This window comes from Triplophysa dalaica, chromosome 3 (genome assembly GCF_015846415.1).
Source record: "Triplophysa dalaica isolate WHDGS20190420 chromosome 3, ASM1584641v1, whole genome shotgun sequence".
NCBI classification, from domain to species: domain Eukaryota; kingdom Metazoa; phylum Chordata; class Actinopteri; order Cypriniformes; family Nemacheilidae; genus Triplophysa; species Triplophysa dalaica.
Window position 1 is genome coordinate 22,478,082 of NC_079544.1, and position 19,616 is coordinate 22,497,697.

The window sequence follows — 19,616 nt, forward strand, 5'->3', positions numbered from 1 at the left end:
GATGGTGGATTGGAGGACTTCTGCCAAATTAATAAAAAAATTAGGTCAAATATTAAGTGAATAATCCCATGCCAAAGATGTATATCATAAAGATGGAAACACATTTTAAAGCTCATATAATCTCAGAAGTAGATTTTCATTAACAGTTTAGCCATTACAGAAGATAATGTTGTGTTTAAGGATCCCTAATTAGTGGTGTCTAAAACAATAAAGGACATTAATGAGTGCCATTCACTTGTATATAACATGCAGACACTTGAGCAGTTACAAATTAAGAGATTTATACATTTATAATCAGATACATTTTGAAATTATTGTATGTGTTATTTCACGTGAATACATTTTTAAATGAATATTTATCATGATTATATTGTATAAATCCTGACAAATAAGTAATACATTTTTAAACTATATAGTAAAACAAATGTTAAACGTTTTAAATCAATAAATTTAGTTGTTACAAATGCCCCTATGCAGGCTGATTATCTTAATATTTGTAAGCATAAATAATAGAAAAACATTGATCCTGTTGCATATTAAAATATCAGATGCAAAACCCTCTAAGAAATCCTCAGTCAACCTACGTTACTCAAATAATTTTGCTTCAAACCCCACTAAATAACACACTCTGGGTCTGAAAATACATGGAGGATTCAGATAAAATTACTCGTTTAAGAAAATTGTTCCAATTAACAACAACAGCACCGACCACACTTACCTAAAAACAGCCGTTGAAGAAGAGACGAGAAGAATCCTTGGCGGGAATATAGTTTTCGAATCCAAAGTACCCGTGAACTAGTGATGGGTCGTTCGTGATCGATTCGTTCATTTTGAACGAATCTTAAATGTGACTCGGGAAGAACGGGTCGTCTTGGGAAGTGATTCGTTCATTCGCGCATGCGCATTGTGCAACACGCTCCGGACGTTTAACAAATGCAATCAGAGCCGGAAAGAGAATTGATTAGTTCACCTCTCGAGTCTTCGGGTTCGAGTCGTTCGTTCATCACGTGACATCCATGCACGCCAATCAAATGCAGTTAGAGCCGGAAAGAGAATTGATTAGTTCACCTCTCGAGTCTTCGGGTTCGAGTCGTTCGGTCTTTTGTAAATGTGATGTGACAGCTTTGGACAGAGAAATTAGCTAATTTACAACCTTCGTAACAAACGGGTGAATAGCCCAGCTCTATTGTTGTTTATTGATAGAAAAAGACCAAATTAATAAAGATAAGAGGTGAGGTGAGCTAATGATAGACTAAATACCCATGTAAACAAGTAATTAATATTTTCTGTTTATTGTAGCATTATAATTTTGTATTTGTTGTAATGTGATCAACGTTTGAATAAATAGTAGATTTGTTAGGAAAGTGACATGTAACATTTTAATTATACTGTGCTTAAATGAACGAAAGGAACGATATGACTCGAAAAAAGATTCGTTCCTTTTGATGAACGAGACTCAAAGGTCCGAGTCAATAAAATGATCCGAACTTCCCATCACTACCGTGAACCTGACTCAAATCAACCAATCAGATGACGCGAGAAGCTGTCGTGATCATGTAAATCGCGCCAAAACAATTAACCAGCCAATGGATGAACTGATCCAGATGCAAACTGGTTGAAAACTTGGTGGGAGGAGTCGGAGTTCTGCGCACGCGCATAGACTGCACATTTGATTGAACCGCCACCGATTCGTCTGAGGTAAGCAATGTGTTTTGAGTTTACACAGTTCCTTATACTAAAATATAAAATAAGAACCAACTTGTTGTTCTTATACTGTTCTGGGTTTTGAAACGTTCTTGCATTATAATCTTGTAATTTATTGTCGTGATAGCACACGGTCTGTCTGATGTGGAAAATGTTGAAAGGCCACATGCAGCATCGATAAAGTGTAAAGCATAATTTAAGATAGGCGTTTGGCTATTTCAATGCTCGAGGTAGATGCGATGGTTTATTACAGCAAATAGCAAACAATTACTAAATCTTACTAAAACTTACAACAACACATGAGCTCATATATGTAAATAAAACGTTTATTTGTTAAAAAGCAGCAAAAAGTAAGTAATGAAATAAGAACAAAAAATAATTAGAACAGAGACAAATGATGTAAACAGTATGTTATATCTAGATCTGAAAGTTATTTAAGCGTTCATTAGTTGAACTTTATATTCACTGTAATTAAATGTACAGACTGCTATAAACGGAGGCAGTCACTGTTGTGCTTAACATATGTCTTTTGAGTGTTGTTGAATTCTTATAATTTCTGACTGTGATTGAATGTAAAAAACATTATTGTTCTTATCTAATCTTTAATGGTTTCAGGTTGTGTCTGAACATCCCCTTTATCAGAGTGTTCTGGTGCACTTGCTTTGCATGCCGTGCTTTTCCTGTACCACTGTAGGTGAGGAAGATATTACAAATCCTTCAAATGCTAATGTTGTTTGGCCAACAACCCTCTGACACGGTTGTGTGTTTCAAAAGTTTTTTTAGCACATGTGCTGTGTATAAATGTTCTAATCTGTTAACATGGCTGCTGAAAAACAATATGTGACTACAGGAACTATTGGAATTCAAATTATTAGAAGCTTATGTTAACAGATGTCCCAATGTGTGTTCCGTGATGTCATCAACAACTAGTTGTTCAGTTTTGTTCCATACACACTGATTGGATATTTTATTCAGGTGGAATATTTTACAAAGAGAATTGTTGTGTTGTTGTACAATAAATTGAATATTATTGCCACATGAGTTTGTGAGTGAATGGATTTGTAATGGGTATGAATTGTTTGATTTTTCTTGCAGGTCTTTTTTTTTCTGTGAGACCCAGCTGAAGATATCAAGAGCTCAGAAGTTGGCCTACAGTTCATTACACTGACTTCTTTGATGTTCCCTGAAAGACTGACTACTACCATTTCATTAAGCTAAACCGAGAACCTGTGACAGTTTGTGGAGTTTGAATTTAAAGTCACACATGTCTATCAATAAATTGAATGTTTTGTCATGAGCTGCTGTTTTCTATTTGTCTTTCACAACATCACTTTTACCTTTTCAAAGTCTTGCAGTTTGTGTTTACATTGTGTTAGCATATTTTTTTATTGGCTCAATGTTTGTTATACAAAGTAAAAATTTTTTTTTGCTATTAAACATATTTTTGTGGGCGTATTATTCATTGTTATGTGTATTTCACAAATATACTTATATATTTGCTATTTATATATTTGCTCCAAAATTAGATTTATTTTCAAGTGTTGGTTTATTTTGATTTAGGCCATAAAACTAAAAAGTACAATAAAATGTGAAAACATAATAAAAACTTTTCTCTTTATTTAAATCGTTAACTCATTTTGAAATTATTTTGATTATGATATTTCACTTCACTGATACCTTATTAACCTATTCTGTAACTGATACCTTAAATATAGCTCAGCACACTGCTATACTGCAAGCTTGTTCCCTGCTGAAAAACAATAGAACCTAAAAAAATTCTTAAGGTTTCCATTAAAATACCATCATGAACCAATAGCCTTTTCTATTAAAACCACAATCTATGTAACCTACGAAAATAATTAGTTGTATGACAAAGCATTAAATAGACAAAAATATGTGCAAGTGTTTTTTAAGGCCAGGTTACTTTAAAAAAGAATCAGCCTGAAGTACTTTTAATAGAGACAGAGTGCTGCTTTACTTGATATTTCAACATTTTAGTAGAACAGGCTGAGCGGAGTTAACCAAATCTGCCTGTAACCTGTTGCCAAAATGTACAAGGTAAAACATGTTTAAATGTAACCGTGCAATAATTGTGAATTACACAATGTCAAATGTGGCCTACAATCGCTTGACTGATCTGGGCCACAGACCTAATATCAACAATTGGTCCAACACCTCCATCCACAATCGGCCCAATTATTGTTTGCCGTCATGGATCCAGTACCATCACTGCCGCACATGGCCCACACTCGGCTGACTTGTTGCATGCCAGTGCCAGCAGTGCGCCAGCAGTGCCATTCTGAGGCCACATTCGGGCCGAGTCTGTCTGCTATGTGGGATGTAGGGTCTGATTAAAAATATCTGCCAAATGAAGAAATGTTAATAAACTGAAAAATTTCAGTGTTATCTACCACCTGAACTGCCCGCAAAACTGCAGCACCTGTCATATCTGACACCACCAAATCTGACCTTATAATGTAGAGGCTATGACATATTTGCCGTGCATCTGTTTGTAAAGTGAGTAATTTGCTTGGATTTGAAAGTTAACCTCAGGACCATTCTTAAAGATATCATCTCTATTATAGTTTTAATTCCTGATTTGAACCCTTTGCTGAAACATGTGCGCTACATGAAAACATAGTAAACATTTTTAATGCATATTGAATGGGAAACAAGAGGTAACACTTTATAATAACTGCATGCTATAAATCATTAGTTAAGCATCAGTACATAGTTAATTAATCATTTATGAAGCATTGGCCCCACATTAATAGACATTAGTAAGCAGTTTATAAATACAGCTATACATGCTTTGTTCTGTAATCCTTAATTTAGATATGATGAATTCATCCTTAATAAAGTATGAAAATGTGATTATTAAGCATATAATATACATGCTTATAAATCACATTTTCATACTTTATTAAGGATGAATTCATCATTTCTAAATTAAGGATTACATTACTTACAAACCAGTTAGTTAGGAGTTGTCAGTGGTTCATGAGATCATTTAGAAAGTGTAAGTAAATGATTAATAAACTCTTTGAATGCACATGTATACATCTTATTATTCTAACATATAGTAACAGTTACTTAATTTGTTAATAAATGCTTTTTTAACACACATTCCTGCTGTAATTCATGATTAATTAAGGTAGTTATAAAACATTTACTAGTTGTCAGTTAACTATTTTTGTGAGCTCATCTAAAGTGAGGACTATGTATGCCTTGTGAAAGTGCCTTGAAGGAGACAATCCACAGTAATTATCATGAACGCTTAACTACATGTAAATAAGCAAGATTTAGCCATTGAGGCTCATTTTCATCTCTAGTCGCAGGCAGGTTGGCGGTAGATGTTCATAGATACATACATATATAATTTCCTATAAACACGACCATAATCATCACTTTTCAATAAGCAGAGTCATAACCAGCGGAAAAAGAAAACATTACTTCAACTCATGAAGACAGATTTGTGGTAATATGTGAATATGTTCTGTTAAAAATATGTTTTATTTAAACTTTTTCTATGTTATGATAAACAACCTTAAAATGTAAAAAATACATATAATGTTGCACTGGGCAAAAAAATAACGGCTCACCTTTTCAACATACCCTATACATTCTCTCACACTATCGTTTAATCTAACTATTGTTTTTTTAGTGCAATCACTTTTGCCTGTCTGTTTTTTCTAATTCATGTAACCCATGTCTGTACTTTCATGTGGTCAGATGGTCTCTTGGGCTATATAAGTTGCAATATGGGTCAACCAATTATGGGTCATAATTTGAAAGGAATTTCTTATCTCCTCCTGACCCATGGTTTATTATATGTTTTGGTATATTTCTTTGGACACGGGTACTTCAGAGAAGCACATCCTACATCATGTCATTCAGAAAGTCCTAGAATAGAAAATTGTCCTGTTTTAACGCATTAACATTAAAGTAAAATAAATTAACACTTTTAATTCATTGCCCAGAAATGTTTTTGTAATTGTCTAACATTTAAAAAATGTTCGAGAACAAATCATAAATGTAATTTAGTTTTGGCACAGAATGAATTAAAAAAATCCATAGTTCTCTGTCAATGAGTTGTTCTATTCTTGACAGAATGCACAAGCCTTCAATGAACCCAGCAGGCAGCATGGGGACCAGACGATCCCTCCTCTGCCATTTATGCAGAGCCGGTGTTTTTTGGATAGGCGGAACTTGCGACCCTGTTCAAGGCTGGCCTCAGGGATCCTCTGTCTCGGGCAGCGATCCAGTCCGCGAGCACAGGACAAAAGACCTGAGGATCATATATAGGGAAGACAGACGAAGGATAATAACAGGGACAGGTGTGGGGAATCAAACACTCAAGGAAGGCTATCGATGAAACGAGATGTCGGGAACAAAGACGTAAACCAGAGAGAGAGTATAGCTAGCCAGTAGGATCACTATCTCTTCCTCCACGCACAACATAAGGCTATGCCATGACTCCGCCCCAAGACCAAGAATAGACATGACATGACATGATAGCAGACACATGACAGTTCTCATAATCAAACAGCACATCAGCATTAGATTACAATGTATTTGTGGGTTTCTGAATATTGTTTTTCATCACTCATCTCTACGTCTCTTGTTTGTATATTATAGAGTATATAAAGAGGTTTCAAAAATTACTTAAACTTCTTTTGAATGTTTATTCATTAAATTCCATTCCATTTTCTACCGCTTATCCGAACTACCTCGGGTCACGGGGAGCCTGTACCTATCTCAGGAGTCTTCAGGCATCAAGGCAGGATACACCCTGGATGGAGTGCCAACCCATCGCAGGGCACACACACTCACTCATTCACTCACGCACTCACACCCTACGGACAATTTTTCCAGAGATGCCAATCAACCTACCATGCATGTCTTTGGACCAGGGGAGGAAACCGGAGTACCCGGAGGAAACCCCCGAGGCACGGGGAGAACATGCAAACTCCACACACACAAGTCGGAAGCGGGAATCGAACCCCCAACCCTGGAGGTTTGAGGCGAACGTGCTAACCACTAAGCCACCCGGTGCGGAGCGTTCCGGTTACAAATTTAGTTAACAGATGTTATCAGGGCAGAGTGTGTTTGTGCTCATGTGGTTTGATGACATTATGTAATCATTTCCTGTTCTTCAGATTTGAGCTCTTGCGCTCCTGACACTATGAAAAAAGTAAAATGGAAATCTCAACTCTTTTTATAATCTTCATTGCGGTCTTCATCGATCCTCCGACCTCAAATACAGGTACCAAGTCCATGTACAGTGTTCAACTACTATGTGAATAATGATAAGTAATGACATTGTGATTATATATTTTTATTTATTAATGAAGAAAATTTGATGGTGAGGTTGGGTAAGGCTAATTAAAATACAGTTGAAAGAAAAAGTATGTGAACCCTTTGGGCTTGGATTTCTTCATAAATTGGTCATAAAATGTGTTCTGATCTTCATCTAAGTCACAACAATAGAGAAACACAGTCTGCTTAAACTAATACCGCACAAACATTATACGTTTTCATGTTTTTATTGAACACAACATGTAAACATTCATAGTGCAGGGTGGAAAAAGTATGTGAAACCCTAGGCTAATGACTTCTCCAAGAGCTTATTGGAGCCAGGAGTCAGTCAACCTGGCGTCCAATCAATGTGATGAGATTGGATGTGTTGATTAAAGCTGGCCTGTCCAATTAAAAACACACACCAGTTTTGAGTTTGCTGTTCTGAAGAAGCGTTGTCTGATGTGAACCATGTCTCGCACAAAAGAGCTCTCAGAAGACCGACGATCAAGAATTGTTGACTTACATAAAGCTGGAAAGGGCTCCAAAAGTATATCTAAAAGCCTTGAAGTCCATGTGTCCACGGTAAAACAGATTGTCTACAAATGGAGAAAGTTCAGCACTGTTGCTACACTCCCTAGGCGTTGTCGTCCTGCAAAGATGACTGCAAGAGCACAGCGCAGAATGCTCAATGACTGACGATCAGTCACAGACCTACATTAAAAGGGGTTAGTGTTTTTCTATACAGTTCTTTATGACTTACAGAAATCTAACGCTTACCCTGTAGGATTCTTGTGTTTAAATTCATGTTAGTGGGAGTTGATTCTACCATTGTTGTGACAGCGAGGCTGGCGACAGTAATTAATAAAATAATTATTAACGAATATGAACAGGTTTCAATTCATGTTGGTGGGATTCGACTTCCCGTTGTTGTGACAGCGAGGCTTGCGACAGTAATTAATAAAATAATTATTAACGCACGAATATGAATGGTTAATGCAGTCTTGATCACACTGTAATTTGGGATCGAAGTGTTAGCTTTGAGGTAGGCTTTGTAACTCCCAAAAAAAAAAAAAATCTGTTTAATGTTTATTCTAAAAGATAACATTCTTCAGTTAAAATTGAAAATATTATTGATATCACTGTTACTGCATGTATTGAAATATTGGTGTCAGAAAAGGACGGTGAATATAATATCCCCCTCTGAACACAATATAATACATGCAGCACTGTTGAAACGGTTGGTCTATTGAACACGAGGGTTTTTCTTTGTTTTGTCTGTACTGTACTGTTTTATCACCGCCGGGTATAAAGTGTAAGATGGGAAATTCTGTTTCGAGGCCACTGCCGGGCGAAACGCCATTCGCCTGTATGTACAAAAATAATCAGGGATTTTATACAGATCCATATGTTAGCAATCTCGCAGGATGGTCGGAGGGAATAAAACCGAAAAATTAATATTCCCTCTCCGAGGGAAGGTTCATTTGCTGATAAATGTATGTTACTGGCAGGGGGCATGTCAAATGGAGGTTGGGGTACCCAACATGGGATTATCCATACATGAATAAAGTTTATGCAGTATGGAAAGACATGAAAAAGGTTTGGGACCAGGGTCCGGAAAAATCGAAAATGATTGCGTATGCAAATCAAAACCAGTGGCCATTTGAAAAGCCGCCGGGATATACAAACCCTTGCCAGACACAGATTTCTCCCTCTGCACCATCACTGTCGATAAAACCAAAAGAGATAAAACCGGAAAAGTTAATTGATAAACCTAATGTAACTACAAACCCTCAAAATTCAATGGTCTGGGTAAGAGCTGCAAACACGCTAAATGATAGACCGTTAAGAAAAGTTTGCCTTCCCCACAATTATCAATTGAAAATGATAAAATCAAAAACAGCAAACCCACATGCGTTGTTTGGGAAACTTTTACAGATGTTGAAATATTTTTTTAGACTGATAAGAGTGTTTCTTGATAAATTTCTAGGGAGTCAACAGGTCTTATCTTTTGAAACAGGCAGCAAGAGAGACTCAGCTGGTCAATTTTTTGTGCGTTTTAAGAAAGCATGGGTTGAAGATTCTAAATTGCCTATGAATAATGATATAAAGCCTCTATTCGTCAATACTCTGTTAAATAACATGAATCCGAAACAAGCGCAGTTAATCAGAATAACAACTTCAAACTTGCATGATATGACTTTAAATGCTCTAGGAAAGCGAATCAGAGAGCTGGATAGCTCTGGTGGGTTTTCTGTAAAACAGGAACATGCTATGTTTTCGGCTATCCCGAAAAGAGCAAGACTGAACAAACAGCTGTAAATCCTAGCCAAAGGAAGAACTCTAAGGTGATTTGCTTTTGTTGCGGAAGGAGGGGCCATTACAAACGAGAGTGCAGACAGTTGCGCAAGCCGATTTCTGGTGAGACACACACACAACAACACACACCACTGAGCAGACATGAGACCACGGGTGCTCCATACCCAACCCAGTGGCCCTCAAATCAAGAATAGGGGTGCCCACAGAGTGATCAGAGTGATGTCAGTTCTGATTTATGTTTGATGACCCTGACCTTTTCGAATAATGGGGAGGGTTTGCCTTATTTTTTCCTTATGATAAATGGCCAGCCTCAAACCTTTCTGTTTGATACAGGCGCAGATGCTTCGTCTACGACTTCTAACAGTTATGAGGGTCCTATTACTAATAAAATCATTCACTCTGTGGGAATTTCCGGAACTGACATTGTTTGTACTGTAACACCTCTTTTACAGGTTGCAGCCTCTGGCATTAAACCATTTTTCCACAAATTCATAATTATTCCAGGTGCTCCACTAAATCTTTTAGGTCATGATATGATGCATAAATTAGGCATGGACATTAAGTTTACTGATAAAAAGGTTGTTTTTTCCTTTCTGTCTAGTTTACAGGCATCCGTCGATCCTCTGCCTACGAGTGGACTGATAAGCGGCTCAAGGGTAACTCCCTCCGGTAGCAGCATATCTATAGGGGCAGACACCATGATTAACCCTTTGTTATGGTCTCAGTTCAGGGATGAAACTGGTTTCATTGACATGGAACCTTATCGGGCTAAACTTAAAACAAACAAGCCTGTCTACATTAAACAATACCCTTTGTCTAAAGATAAGGAACAAGGCATTCAACATTTGATTGAAAACTTTGTCAAGCAGGGTGTCCTCGAACAAACACACTCACCATATAACACACCAATAAATCCTGTTTTAAAAGCAGATGGGAAAACTTGGAGATTAACTCAAGATTTAAGGGCAGTTAATCAGTTAATCATACCACTCGCACCAATTGTGCCTGATGTTTTGAATGTTATGAATTCAGTGCCACATTCGCACAAGTATTTCACAGTAAATGATTTGTGAGCAGCCTTTTTCTCTGTACCTGTACACCCAGATACTCAGCCTTTGTTAGCATTTACATTTAAGGGGCAGCAATATTCATGAAAACGCCTTACTCAGGGCTATGTAGACTCACCCGCTGTCTTTTCTGCAGCAGTGCAAAGAACTTTGGCCAAAATGACTGATTTGCTTCAACAGTGTGTGTGCTTCAGTTTGCAGATGACACACTCGTGTCGGGGGAGACGGAGGAGGACTGTGAAAAAGCATCTATAATTGTTTGCAATGTACTTGCCGAAACAGGTTTTAAAGCCTCGAAAGAGAAACTGCAATGGGTTCAATCTAAAGTAACCTATTTGGGACATGTGCTGATGCAGGGTCTCAGAGCAATATCCACAGATAGGGTCCAGATGATCAGAAACGTTAAGTCCCCACGAACAATACAGGAGCTACAAAGCTTTCTGAGACTAATTAACTATTGTAGACAGTGGATACCTGACTGTGCGATTCACGATAGGCACCTGAGGGGTCTGATAGATCACAAAGCTCCGCCAAACACTGCATTTGAGTGGACTGCGGAAGCTGATGAACATTTCAATGCTTTGAAAGCAGCCATCACGACAGCACCAGCATTGGGCCTGCTAGACTACACCAAGCCTTTTCACTTGCATGTTAGGTAGACAGTGGGTGCAGCTCTAGGGGTCCTGTTGCAACTTCATGGCTCAACATATAGGCATATGTTGCATATCTGTCTAAAAAGTTAGATAACATAGTCACAGGTATGCCAGCATGTCTTCGTGCGGTGGCTGCAGCTGCTCTGATTGTACAGATGGCTGAGAAAACTGTGCTGTCACACCCTTTAATATTATATGAATCCCATCAGGTAGGTGTAATTTTACACAACATGCAAACACAACACATGACAGCGCAACGACACTCAGGTTACGAGGCTACTCTGTTGGAAACGAAAATTCTTAGCATTCAAACTACAGCAAACATTAATCCTGCTTTGCTGGGTATTTTGGGTATGGTAGACATGGCAGATTTTAATGTTGAACATGATTGCATCTTTGAACTGACCACCTCTTACTCTTCTAGGTTAAATCTGTTGGATATGCCCCTAGAGGGGGGAGAACACATTTTATGTTGATGGGTCTTGTTCAAAGCCATCTGACGGTGTCTACCTCTGTGTCTATGCTGTGGTTTCCGAGTCAGGAGAGGTAAATGAAGCTTTTGCTCTAGATTACAATTCGGCTCAAGCTGCAGAGTTGATAGCATTAATACGGGCCTGTGAGCTGATGACAGGAAAGAGAGTAACAATTCACACCGATTCTCGGTATGCTTGGAGTGTTCTTCACCATTATGCCAGAATGTGGGAAGCAAGAAGTTTTAAAACTGCTGATGGAAAGCCAATAGCACATGCAAATCTGATAGGACAGTTGACTGAAGCAGTTCAGCTTCTGCTCGAAGTGGCCATAGTAAAGGTCAAGGGTCACGCTTCAGGGGAGGATGAACAGACTATAGGCAACAGAAGGGCTGATGAAGCCGCAAAGGCAGCAGCCCAAGCTCAGATTAAATCACCATTTCATCCAAAAAATGAATCAAAGGTAGCAATGACGGTGCACATAACGAATGTATCTGGCATTGATATCAAATTCCTGCAAAGTCAAACAACACAGGGAGACTTAGAGCATTGGAGAAAAAATGTTTGCATTCCTGATAAGGAAGGGATTATAAGAGATAGACAGGGTAGAATAGCACTACCGAAATTAGGGTTAATCATCCTAATTAGACATTACCATGGGTTATCTCACACCAGTTGTGCAAAAGTAGTTCAAGCAATTAATCAATTGTACTGTATAGCCGATGTTCATAGAACAGCAAAGCTTGTTTTGGATGCATGCTTAACATGTGCTCAGGTAAATCCGCACAAATCAGCTAAGCACGATGCATTGACACATCCGGAAGCTCCTTTTCAACATTTACAAATTGATTTTACGCACATGCCGCCAATAGGTAACTTAAAATATCTTTTGGTAATTGTTGATCGATTCTCAAAGTGGCCTGAAGCATTTCCATGCGCAAAGGAAGATGCTAAAACAGTGGTAAAAATCTTAACGAAGGAGATTGTGCCCAGGTGGGGCGTACCGGCCAGATTGGAATCGGATAACGGGACGAGTTTCACGTCAAAGGTAACACAGCTCTTAGCAAAAACATTGTCTATTGATTGGCATTTTAATATTCCATATTTTCCGAAAAGTGCAGCAGTCGTGGAGAGATGTAATCGAACACTGAAAACACGACTAACAAAAGCTGTACTCGATACAGGGAGAAAGTGGGTTGATTTATTGCCCGCAGTCTTGGCAGAAATAAGAATGACCCCATCTTCCACGACAAAATTGTCACCGTTCGAGGTACTAATGGGTAGACCTTTCCCGACCCCGTGGGTCAAAGGCCGGTCTGGTATTTCTTGTTTAGGTGATCTTCAGGTGATCCAGGAAGACTATGTGACTTCCCTAGTCGAAAACTTAAATTCTATATGTGCTGATGTTTCTTTGTGCCTTGCTCTTCCCTCAGAGCAGCATACTCATAACTTTGTTCCAGGACAACTTTGTTCTTCAGGAGAGCAGGCAAGCTCCAATTTAACATAGAATCTCAACAGGGGATTCACCTTAATACATCTCAGGGTAGAGAAAGCACTGACTAAGCTGAGGACAGAACTACCTTTTGTGAGGTAGGGGCCACCCAAAGCAAGAAGATAGTAGGCCCATTGAGGCAACAGTGCTGACTCCGTAGCTTCCCCTGAGGTCCATTGAGGGCCAAATTGAATCATTTAAATTATCCTAATCATGGGTATGTATACAGCTCCACTCAATGTGGAGAACGCAAGAGCTTACAGCAGACATGCTAGTAAATGATAAGGATGACTGCAATATGCCAAAACAAATGTCTTTAATTGTACAAATGACTCTGAATATTCGAGAAGGAAGACCACCAATATCCGTAATGCGAGACTATAACTGTTCGTATACAGGAGAACCTTTTCAAGGTCCTGCATTTTATGTAAATGCTAGTCCCGCAGAATTATGTGTGTGTTCCAAATCAGGCAGACATATAGTAGGAATGTCCGATTGTAGAAATGAAATTACTTTGACTCAATCAAATAACGGACATCATAATTGCACCATACAATATCTCAATAAAACTACTGAGGGATTTGAATGTCCATTTTCACACTTAGATAGTTCACCAGGAATGGTGTGGGTTTGTGGTGAAACTGCATATTACCATTTAGATGTAGGGGAATGGAAAGGTTGTTGTTATGCTGCTATTTTGTCCACAGGAACTAGCATAATGGAAAAGACAAATCTGGCCACATCTTTGAATAGACATAAAAGGGAAGTAAAACTGCCAAATTATTATGCAGGCCATAAGATTAGTGATCCAGGGACTACTCCTTGGGAAAATGTGGGATGGTCCCTAGCAGGTTTGTTTACAGGAACCTGTACTACTGTTGCTCTGAACAAAATTAATGGTCTGGCATGGCAAGTTCTTTCTTTGGAAAATGACACAGCACAAACTTTAAACTTAATCTCTAACGAATTAAAGAAAATGAGAGTTGCCGTCGTGCAACATAGACTTGCTTTGGATATATCAACAGCAGAGAAAGGAGGAGTGTGCAAAATGCTAGGAGTATCTTGTTGTTTTTTCAATTCCAGATTATGCAGACAATGTCACCGACGTTGTGAAGCACATGAAAGAATCAGTTCGTGAACCCACACCGGTAGATGCAACATGGTTTCAATGGTTGGACAGCCTATCCGGGGGATGGGGATATTGGATTACAGTAATTCCAGTTGTGATGACCATTTTAGCCTTGTTATTATTTTTGCCATGCATGTTGCAGTGTGTGGTCGGATGTGTTATAAGATTTGTTACTTCCTTTACAACCAAAGGAACCGATCGAATGATGTTAGCAAAAAGAACGACTGACGTCAACCAGGCTATGCTGGTTAGACGCACATCTAAATGTTATCGTCCAAAAGATCAGAATCAAACTTGGGGATCCATATTTGATCATAACAGCGATACGGACGAGGATGATAATGATTGTGTTCAAACACATGAGTTAGAACCAGAACCAATACCGGTGATAGAAGAACCAAGAAATGTTGATGAACGTGACAATGTAATGGAAGGAGATAATGGGCTTTTCACGAGTTCACCTACACATAATAAAGTAGTTTGAGGGTATGCGTATTTGGCATGCTGTCGGGGAGAGGGCTCCGAGCTCGTTCATTCTTCCGAGCCCGGAGTACTTCCCCCTGTCCGGGGTGAGGGCTCCTAATCCGGCATTAGCCTGAACCCGGAACACTCCCCCCCAGAGATGCAACCGGTGCAGAACAGCAGCCGCATATGCACACCCCCCAAAAAACGCGGCTGGTATTGGCTGCTGGTTACCCGGCCTTGCTTGGTATGAATCCGATGTTGCGGAGTCTTGAAGAGACTCCAGGTGTTACTGAAGCAGGGAATTGAGGTTTTCTTGAGAAAGATGCCGGCTGATCGGAGGGATGAATGAAGCATGGGGCCCTTGTAGGGTGGACGCTGATGCAATGTCGGTCTCTGAGTGAGAGATGACTGCTGAAGTTGGATGTAGATTGAGGCCCTGGCCCTTGGGGGGCGGTCTTTGCTGCGATGCAAGCCTCTAAGAGAGTGATGTCTGCTGCTATAGAACATTGATGGAGGCGCGGGCCTTTGTGGGGAGGTCACTGCTGTGGTGTTGGCCTTTAAGGGAGTGGTGTCCGATGCTACGGAACGTCTATGGAGGCACTGGCCCTCGTGGACGCTGCTGCCATGCTGGCCTCTAAGGTCGTAATGTCTGCTGCTGCAAGAACCTGGAAGGAGGCGCGGGCCCTTGAGGGGCGGTTGCTGCTGCGATACTGGCATCTAAGTGAAAGATGTCTGCTGCTGCAGAAAATAGATGTAGGCGCGGGCCTTGAGTGGCGGTCGCTGCTGCGAAGCTGTCCTCTGGTAAAAGATGTCTGCTGCTGCAGGACATAGATGGTGGCACGGGCCCTTTGTGAGGTTGCTGCTGCGATGTTGGCCTCTCAGGGAGTGATGTCTGGTGCTGTAGGACGTAGCTGAAAGCACGGGCCCTTGTGGGCGGTCGCTGCTGCGATGCTGTCCACTAAGTTAATGGTGATTGCTGCTGAAGAGCGTAGATGAGGCACGAACCCTTGTGGGGCGATCGCTGCTGCGATGCTGGCCTCTGGAAGTAGGATGTCTGCTGCTGTGGAACATAGATGGAGGCACTGGCCCTTGACGAGCGGTCGCTGCTGCGATGCTGGCCTCCGTGTATAGGATCTCCGCTGCTGCAGGAAATAGATGGGGGCCCGGGCCCTTGAGGGGTGGTCGCTGCTGCGATGCTGACCTCTGAGTAAATGATATCTGATGCTGCAGCGCATGGATGGAGGCGCGGGCCCTTGAGGGGCGTCCGCTGCTGCAGAGCTGACCTCTAAAGGAGTGGTGCCTGCTTTAGGACGTAGATGGAGGCACTGGCCCTTGTGGGAGGTCGCTGCTGCGATGCTGTCCTCTGTGTGTAGGATGCCTGCTGCTGCCGAACATAGATGGAGGCACGGGCCCTTGAGGGGCCGTCGCTGCCGCGATGCTGGCCTCTGTGTGTAGTCTGTCTGCTGCTGCAGAAATTGATGGAGGCACGGGCCCTTGAGGGGCGGTCGCTGCTGCGATGCTGGCCTCTGTGTGTGTGATGTATGCTGCTGCAGAAAAGATGGAGGCACGGGCCCTTGAGGGGCGGTCGCTGCTGCGATGCTTGCCTCTGTGTGTGTGATGTTTGCTGATGCAGAAATTGATGGAGGCACGGGCCCTTAAGGGGCGGTCGCTGCTGCGATGCTGGCCTCTGTGTGTAGTCTGTCTGCTGCTGCAGAAATTGATGGAGGCACGGGCCCTTGAGGGGCGGTCGCTGCTGCGATGCTGGCCTCTGTGTGTGTGAAGTCTGCTGCTGCAGAAAAGATGGAGGCACAGGCCCTTGAGGGGCGGTCTCTGCTGCGATGCTGGCCTCTGTGTGTAGGATGCCTGCTGCTGCAGAAATTGATGGAGGCACGGGCCCTTGAGGGGCGGTCGCTGCTGCGATGCTGGCCTCTGTGAGTATGATGTCTGCTGGTGCAGAAATTGATGGAGGCACGGGCCCTTGAGGGGCGGTTGCTGCTGCGAAGCTGGCCTCTTTGTGTAGGATGCCTGCTGCTGCATAACATAGATGGAGGCGTGGGCCCTTGAGGGGCGGTCGCTGCTGCGATGCTGGCCTCTACGTGAATGATGTCTGCTGCTGCAGAAAAGACGGAGGCGCGGGCCCTTGAGGGGCGTTCGCTTGCTGTGCTACTGTTTTCTAAGGGAGTAAAAACTACTGCTGAAGGACATAGGTGAAGGCACGGGCCCTTATGGGGCGGTCGCTTGCTGCGATGCTGGCCTCTAAGGGAGTGAAGTCTGCTGTTGCAGAACGTGGATGTAGATACAGGCCGGTGTGGGGTGGATGCTAAAGCTATGCTGTGGTAGGTTGATGCTAGACGATCTGGGAAATTAGTGTCCGATGGGCTTCTTTGATGAGTGAGCGGTCCGTCCGAATGTAGCTTTTGAAAGCCACGATGTCCAGCGACCAAGAGCTTGGATTTGCTGCTGGGAAAGACCTTTCTGGGCGGCTGTGGTAGCTGCGCCGATGCGAAAAGAATGGCTCGAGAAATGTTCTTCGGGGATGCCGGATTGGCGCAATACTGATTTGAGATGATTTTGGAACCAGAAACGTGAGGCTGGACGACCGGAGTCATCTATGAAGAGAGGTTCTGATGGGACTTTTGCCTGTGATCTCCTCAAATGTAGGTAGGCAAGGAGGGTTTGGTAAGGCTGGATGGGTGATTGAAGGTTGAATATGAAGATGAAATGGCCTCTTTTAAATTGATCCGTCTTACTTTGCTTGATGTGGAAGGAGATTGTTTCTGCATCGAGCACTGCCAGGTCTGAGATGGTGGGGTGGACTGAAGGGTTGAAGCTGGATGTTGTGGTCATTTCGGAGCATCTAAGAAATCCGAAAAAAGCCAGAGTGAACATGGCGTCGAGTGTGCGGGAGGTATGCATGGAGTGGTAACCTCTGCGGAGGGTAGAAATGCATTTGGTCAATATATCCAAAGTTATGGGTTGTCTTTTGTCCGGGGAAGCGGGTTGAGCTCTTTGAATTACTTTGATGAGCATGGAGGTTTGAGGACTAGATATAGCTGGGCAGGTTGAGTTGAAAATTAGTTTGTGGAAAAATTGAATTCCGCTTAGGTACCCTTTAATCGAGCTGGCTTGTAGGTTTTTGCTGACATTTAGGAAGGATATGAAAGAGGTAATGGTTAGCAGGGAGAACTCTGGAAAAGGCATTTTGTATGTTTGGTGGAATGACATGAAACTCCTCCACGCGGTTAGGTAAGTCTGAAGGGTCCTGAGTGAGACGGCTTGGAAGATGGAATTAAATGAAGAATCTAGGAGAGATCTTAGCGGGTGATTTACGGGAATATCAGTTCCGAATAAGGAGGTACTGGTGTTGGGAGGGGGTCCGCCTCTGGTGCTAGCTGCCTGAATTTCTGAAAGAAAAAACGGGAAAGAGCATCGGCTATTTGGTTTGCAGAACCTGGAACATGCTTAGCCGTAACAATAAACTGATCGCTAGCCGATATCCAGGTGAGACGTCTAAGGAAAAGCATTAGTGCGGAAGAATGAGAACGGCCTTTATTAATGCAGTGCACTGTCGCTTCGTTGTCGCAATGAACGATAATGCTTCAGGCGGACCATTCCTTCCCCCACAGATATGCGGCAACTACGAGAGGGTACAGCTCGAATAAAGCTGAGGACGATAGAGACTGCGGTAATTCTAGGAGCTGTGGGGGCCATGTGGAGGCGAACCAGCGTCCTTGGTAATATCCTCCAAAACCAACGGAGGGGGCGGCGTCTGTGAACAATTGAATGTCCACGGGGAGATCGCGCATGTCCTTGTAAAAGAAAGACAAGCCATTCCATTGATTAAGGAATTTAATCCATAAACCGAGCTCGTTCTGGCATGCGCTGGTTAAGCTTATGAAGTCCTCTAGGGCGTGAGCTGAGGAAGCGAGGGAGAGGAGGTGCGAAACGAACGAGCGTCCTTTGGGAATGATGCGCATCACGAAATTGAGATGGCCGAGAACGGATAACAATTCGCGTTTGGAACAGTGAGTTTCGTTTAGGAGAGTGGAAGCGATCAGAATTGATCTATCGATTTTCTCTTTGGGCAAGGAAGCCTGAAAGTTCAGCGAGTCCAGATTGATGCCCAAGAATTCGATTGATGTGCTCGGACCCGAGGTTTTATCTTGGGAGAGTGGAATGCCGAGTTTAGCGAAGACTTTTTGGACTATCGTGAGATGCGCGGCTGGGATTGAGTCTGGGCGCGAGATAACTAAAAAATCGTCTAGGAGGTGAATGAGGTACGGAATGGAGTAGTTATTTGTAGTTGTAATTTGTCTCGGGTTTCCTGTTGCCCTCGTCTGAGAGACATTTAGCGGATTCCGGGAATCCGGCTGGAGGGAAGAGTACAAACCGTACAGTTCGGCCTTGTTCAAACGGCGCGAAAAGTGTACGTCTGCTTTAATTAGAGCTTGCCGTAATCCTAAAACCGTCCACATCTCGATAGGCGGTAGGTCGGGGAGTATGGACCCATAAGAGGAAGCTGGGGACGCCGATGCCTGCCTGGAAGGCGGTGGTGACTGCGTGCCCCTGCATCTCGGGGTAGAAGAGGAGGCGCGGGAAAGCCGACGGCCTCTTGGAGCAGGCGCGGGTTTATCTGGGTTGGCCGTCGCTTGAGGACGCCGAAGGACCCGGATCGTCTGTGGAGATCTCCATTTGGGTTGTTTCTTTCTCTGTCATCGCTGTGCTTTTGGATATACCAATGCTAGAGACTGAAGAGAGAGTGAAGGTAAGACGTCTTGACTATTTATAGAGACACTCTCTCTCTCTCTTTGAAGTGATAGGTTGATTGTTATGATTGCTGACAGCCGACCAGCCGAGTTAATTATCTGCTCCTGCTCCTCCCGAACTTAGTTTAGTAAAACACCATGATGATTCGGTAATTGAGATTGGCACGGTAGATGATGAAGAATAGATATAATTTTTTTTTTTTGTTTTTCGTTTTTTTTGAGGGTGATTGGTGTTGTTATGTTTTTATTACAA

General features: G+C 42.1%; 1 pseudogene; it reads right to left on the minus strand.

Moving 5' to 3' along the window:
• Positions 1 to 16,944: 16,944 nt before the first annotated feature.
• On the minus strand, positions 16,945 to 18,121 carry LOC130417433 (uncharacterized; annotated as a pseudogene).
• Between the last annotated feature and the right edge of the window lie 1,495 nt (positions 18,122 to 19,616).